Source organism: Urocitellus parryii, chromosome 15, assembly GCF_045843805.1.
Source record: "Urocitellus parryii isolate mUroPar1 chromosome 15, mUroPar1.hap1, whole genome shotgun sequence".
In the NCBI taxonomy this organism is placed as follows: Eukaryota; Metazoa; Chordata; class Mammalia; order Rodentia; family Sciuridae; genus Urocitellus; species Urocitellus parryii.
Window position 1 is genome coordinate 10,407,923 of NC_135545.1, and position 6,000 is coordinate 10,413,922.

General features: G+C 51.0%; 1 pseudogene; it reads left to right on the forward strand.

The window, feature by feature from the left end:
• Positions 1 to 5,192: 5,192 nt before the first annotated feature.
• On the forward strand, positions 5,193 to 5,342 carry LOC113193272 (thymosin beta-15A pseudogene; annotated as a pseudogene).
• The last annotated feature ends 658 nt before the right edge of the window (positions 5,343 to 6,000 follow it).

Consider the following 6,000-nt stretch of genomic DNA (forward strand, 5'->3'; position numbering starts at 1 on the left):
GCTGGACACACAGCACTTGAGACAGTTCTGAGCTGACATTTCTATGTCCCCCAGCTCACAAGCAACACCTGGATGATCTGCAAACAATGTGAGGTTTGTGCTCACAACAATCCTTGTCAGGGCCCAGAGCTCCCACCAGGAATCCAAAGGATAGGAGGAGCACCTTTTGAAGACTTGGAAGTGAACTTCACTGAACTGCCACGCTCACGGGGCTATAAGTAACTTTTGGTTTTTTGTGCTCCCACTCTGACTGGGTGGAAGCCTTTCCCAGCCGCACTGAAAAGGCCAGGGAGATGCTAGGATGCTTCTCTGGGAAATTATTCCCAGATTTGGTGTCCCAATAATTATTGGCTCAGACAATGGGCCAGCTTTTGGGCAGAGGTGATGTGATGACTGACCAAGAGTGTAAACATCTCATGGAAGTGACCTACTGCCTACAGGCTGCAGAGTTCTGGTAGAGTTAAAAGGATGAACAGGACTTTAAGGCCCAAGTGAGTAAACTGCGTCAGGAGACTCACCTGCATTAGGATGAACTACGACACTGCGGAGGACTAGATCCACTCCCACTAGGAGGACTGGATTCTCTCCCTATGAGATAATACACGGGAGGCTCCCACTTATCAGGGGACTACAGGGAGACTTAAGAGAAACAGGAGAATTAATACTGAGGCCACAGCTTCAGGCCTTAGGGAAAACTTTTCAGGTTCTCGACCAATGGGTTAGAGAAAGAGAGCCAGTAAGTTTGACCCAGTGCACACTCCTTCAAGCCTGGAGGTTGAGTCTGGGTCAAAGGATGGAATATTCACCCCCTGAACTTGTTTGGAAGGGCCCTTTCCCTGTCGTTTTATCCACCCCAGCTGCAGTCAAATTGGCAGAGACAGGTCCCTGGATTCACTACACCAGACTCACGCCTGCAGCTGTGGACTGGGAGTGCTCTCCAGATGCTGCTACACCATTGAAGCTGACCATCCCCAAGAGAAAGGAGCACCGGAGAAGCTTGAGGATCAGAAGGACAACAGCCCTGCTCCAGTCACTCCGGAAGCTGACTGGTCTACGCACGGCCGAAGCTCGAGGAGACTACGGCCCTGTTTCAGCCACACAGGAGGGACTGGCTGATCAATGCCCCATGAAAGATAAACTTCCCACCAGGACTAATGGACTTTTTCAACCTCTAAGAGAGTTCCTATACCATAATGCATTACACCCCTTGCTTCTGGATATGTGCACAGTTCTCTGGTTTTTGCTACTGGTTTGATAACAGTAACTCCTACTGACTGGACTCTGGGTAACAAAATTTCACTTATACTTTTTTATCTTGCTTATATAAGTTTTCTAGGATTCGTTTGGTGTTATTAGTTTGGCTCTGTTAATTCATGCTGTTTAACCTATGCTAACCAAAACGTTAGTCTATTATTTAGTTTGGTTTCCTTTGATAACCTTAAGGGATTCTGCCCTACTCCTATTCCAACCATGGAGATCATGTGAACCATGTGTCAGGACAATCCACTATAACTAAGATGTGGTAAAACACGTATTTAGGACCTGTCCCACCAGAGGAATGCTATAGATGGATGACTGTTTGGAAAGGAAAAAGAGGTCCATTGGAAAGAAACTTGATTTAGGAGGTCAACAACCTTGGGGTGAAGGTAACTGGCCACCCCAGAGGATTATTGCCACTTATGCTCCCGCTACCTAGGCACAAAATGGCAGTTGGGGCTAAAGTGTTATAGTTAAAGCTTCATCCCAGGGTTTCATAAACTGACTTCCAGACCACTCACGTATAATCCAATCAAGCCTTTATTGAAGCATACCGGTGGCGGCTGACCAGAACATAAAGCTGTTCCCCTGATCAGCCCCGAACAATTGCAAGGGCGCTCCTGATAAGCCTGAAAACCGCAAAAGGGATGTTCGGGGGGGTCCAGCCAAGGCAAGCCAGCCAGGTGACAGAAGTGGGAGAGTGCAGTCAAGTGGAGGGAGGCCTAACCAGTCACAGTGAGCCCAGTCACCCCAGTTACAGAAACAGAGCCCCGTGACCCCAGTTACAGAAACAGTACTCCATTAGGAAGTTCCGTGTTCTTAAAGGTTTCTATGGCAAAAGGAAGAGAACATCTTGCCCCAGTCATGACCCTTCTCCTTGGCACGGTTGTTTTACAGGGTGGAGTCACAAAACAAAATGGAGTCCCATTTGCTTTTACTATCACAATAGAACTCCTATTTACATGTTAAACAGAATTATTCACTTACAAGCTGTTCTAGAAATTATTATTAATCAGACTGCCACAGCCTTTGACCTCCTGGCCACACAACAGACCAGATGCGAGTGGCTAACTATCAGAACCGCTTGGCATTAGATGACCTACTGGCTGAGGAAAGAGAAATACGTGGAGAGTTCAACAGCTCAAATGGATGACAATAGACAAGTGGTTAACAATACAGCCAACAACTCAAGAGAACCAGCACATGTGCTCAACCTAGAGGGGCATTAAAGTTTGGGTCCCAACCATGCTTTTGGGAGATGGTTTTCAACTCTTGTAGATTTAAAAGCTAATCTGGTGTAGTGGGAATTCTGCTGTTAACCTGTTCATTGCTCCCATGTTTGGCTCCACTGTGCATAAAATTATCCGGTCCACTGTAGAAGCTGCTGTTGAAAGGATGGCAACAACTAAGGTTTTGACATTGTGTAAGGCTTGAAGCCAAGATAATGGTAGTGATGCTCTTAAATTTAAAGGATTAAATTATTGGGAGCATCATTAGAGGGGGGAATTGAAGTGGCACCCCCTTTCTCCACAGAAAAGTCCTAACTGGTCTGCTCCAGAAATCCCCACCACGGCTGCTTTTAACTGTCAGCAAAAGAGTCTCTGCAAAAGAGTCCAATGTAGATAAACTGTTTACTTGGCCACTGGCAGGGAAGATACCAGCCCTCCAGATGCTGGACACCCCCTCACTAGTTTTCACAAATGCATCAAGTATAGTACTTTGTAGAAATGTGCAAACAAGGCCTCTGGCCTTGGGCTGGGCTTCACAGAGATGTCTACATTTTTAAGATAAGTTACAACTGGGCTCCATGGTAACAGCTGGCAGGGGAGGAAGGAGAGGGGAGGAGAAGCTCCCCCCTTCTCAGTCAGGTGCTGTCCTTGAAGAGTTAACTTGCCCAGAACAGTGAGAGGAAAAGCTGCTTTATGTGAACCTCTGCAGACTGTGAACTTCTGAGCCCCTCCCCTGACATGCTGGGTATAAAACTCTGAAACTCCCTGAACTCGGGGTTCAGGGGATCAGTTGATAGCAACAGCTGCGCCCTCTGAGCCTGGCTGCAGCCAAATAAAACTGTGTCCTGCTGTCTCCGGTGCCCTGCCTCGTCTGTCCCCACAACAGTAGCAACCAAGGAAGAGCCTGCCTCAAAAAAAAAAAAAAAAAAAAAAAATTCACTTTCTGTTTCTGGCTGGACCACGTGACTGAGGCCCCAGCCAGAGACCTGGATCCAGCCAGGCCTTTGGGCCGTCCTGGGTCAGGGCTTGCTCTCTCAGGCCTGGTTCCCCTTCTCCATGCAGGGGCCCAGGATGGGAGCCTCCCGCAGGCCCTTCCTGTGTCCCCACACCTGCCTCCCACCGGATGACCCAGGAGGGGCAGAGGACACCCAGCCTGGGCTGGAGCCCTGGTCAAAGGCGCAGAGAGACACTGAACAGTCGTCACCTGAGAGGACTGTGCCAGCCTCTCCCCAGGCCGGCTGCCAAGGCCACTAGGACATGGTGGCCCCTGACAGAGGCCAGGCCGTCACCCGCAGGACACACCAAATGAGGCCTCTGGGTGGCCCCGGGGTTCCTGTGAGCTCTCTCTCTCTCTTTTTTCCTACATTTTTTATTGGTGCATTTTATAGTCGTACCTGATGACGGGGCTTTGCTGTTCCGTGTTTGTCCCTGCACACAGGTGACAATGTGCCCAGTGTCCCTCCCCGGCACTTCCCCCTCCCTCCCTGCCTCCCGCCCACTGGCCCTTCCTCTCCCAGTCTCCCCTGGATTTTCTCGAGCCCCCCAACACCTTTCCTTCCTTTTTTCCTCTCTGTCTTCCACGCGTCAGAGAAAACATATGACCTTTGACCTTCTGAGTTTGGCTTATTTTGCTTGACATAATAATGGTCCCTAGTTCCACCCCTTTTCCTGCAAATGACATAATTTCATTTTTTCTTTAGGCTGAATAAAACCCCGCCGTGTACATACATCAGATTTTCTCTCTCCTTTCGTCTTACGAGCCGTTTTCTGCAGACTAGAAGGGGGGAGCATTTCGGGGGACAGTGGGGACCCATGGCTCAGCCCTTGGATGCTCCTCAGCAGCCCAGGTTTGGGGACCCTCCTCATAGGTGAGGGTCACGGAGGCCCAGGATGCGGGGAGGGCATCTCAGGGATCTGAGCAGCCCTCGAGGCCTGGCTGGTCCCTGAGCCAACGGACACACGGACGTCCACTAAGAGGTCACGTCGAAGGGGAGGCTGCGGGGCAGGGTGCCTTCGAGTGGGACCAGCCAAGCGAGTTTCTTGTTTCACCCCTGTTAGCTCTGTGACCGGAGCCTGGTCACGTGACCTCTGTGACCCGCACACGTTCCTCAAGTGTGGGGTGGGTGATGTCGGTGCCCCTGGGGACCGCCGTGGAGCTGGAAGGGCACCATGGGACGCTCTGGAGAGCAGGCCAGGGGCGCGAGGCTGTCAGCCTGTCAGGTCCCACAGCCCTCCACCAGGGGCCTTGTCACTCAGCCGCGTTGCCCAGTGAGGCCTGAGGGGCAGAGGCGCAGCCTGGTGGCTGGGGCTCCGGCGTCTGATCCAGCTCTGCAGTTCACACCGAGGGCTCTCCACGTGGCAAGGCGCTCGGGGCCTGATGTCCTCTTCTGGGAAGTGCGAGGACACCCCCCTGCCACGTGGGATGGCTGGAGATTCCAGGAGTGGAGTTGCTGTGTGTAAAGCACACAGAACAACCCCCTGGCGCACAGTAGGTGCTTAGTCAATGCTCAAAAGAGAAGACTCAGAGCCGGGCATGGTGGTGCACACCTGTAATCCCAGTAGCTCTGGAGGCTGAGGCAGGAGGATCGCGAGCTCGAGGCCAGCCTCTGCAGCTCAGGGAGGCCCTAGGTAACTTGACGAGACCCTGCCGTCAGCCCAGGGCGGGCTGTGCTGGACTTCAGGCCCTTTGTCTTTCTTTATGTCAAGATGAGTCATAGGCCAGACTTGCCAAAAGTGGAGAACCTTGATAAGTCAAAACCGAAGAAAACTGACCAGGAAGGACAAAATTACCTCCCCTCCAAGGAAATGACCCAGCAGGAGAAAGAGTGCTCAGACATTTCAAAACGGGAGTCCTGAGTTCAGGCTTGTGTGTTTGTAGGACTTGTAGGTGCCTTATGGCTTCTCCCCTAGACGCCCTGGCCAAGAGATCAACAGTAGTCAGTATTCCCTGAAATTTATTTTTAAACTTCCCATTGGGATGCCAATAAGTTCCCTGTGGCAGATGCTGTCGATCATCTAAAAAAATTTAAAAAATAAAAAATCAGAGATGTGGCCAATTGCACAGAGTCACACAGCTGTGTTAGAATCGAGAATCAGGGATCACTGTGGCCCTGGGATCTTGCTGGCTAATCAGCACATGGTGTTGCTTTGTGAGCGTTTGGGGACCCGGAAGAAGCACCTAACCTGCTCCCAGGGGGTCGAGGAGCTTCCTGCAGAAGATGGACGTTTGTTCCTGAATGACGAGCAGGAGTTCGTCACGGGAGGGAGAACAGGTGTTTTTGGAAAACTGTGACAGTAGAAGCAAATGTGACTCCATTTTGTTTTATGACTCCACCCTGTAAAACAACTGTGCCAAGGAGAAGGGTCATGACTGGGGCAAGATGTTCTCTTCCTTTTGCCGTAGAAACCTTTAAGAACACAGAACTTCCTAATGGAGTACTGTTTCTGTAACTGGGGTCACGGGGCTCTGATTCTGTAACTGGGGTGACGGGGCTCACTGTGACTGGTTAGGCCT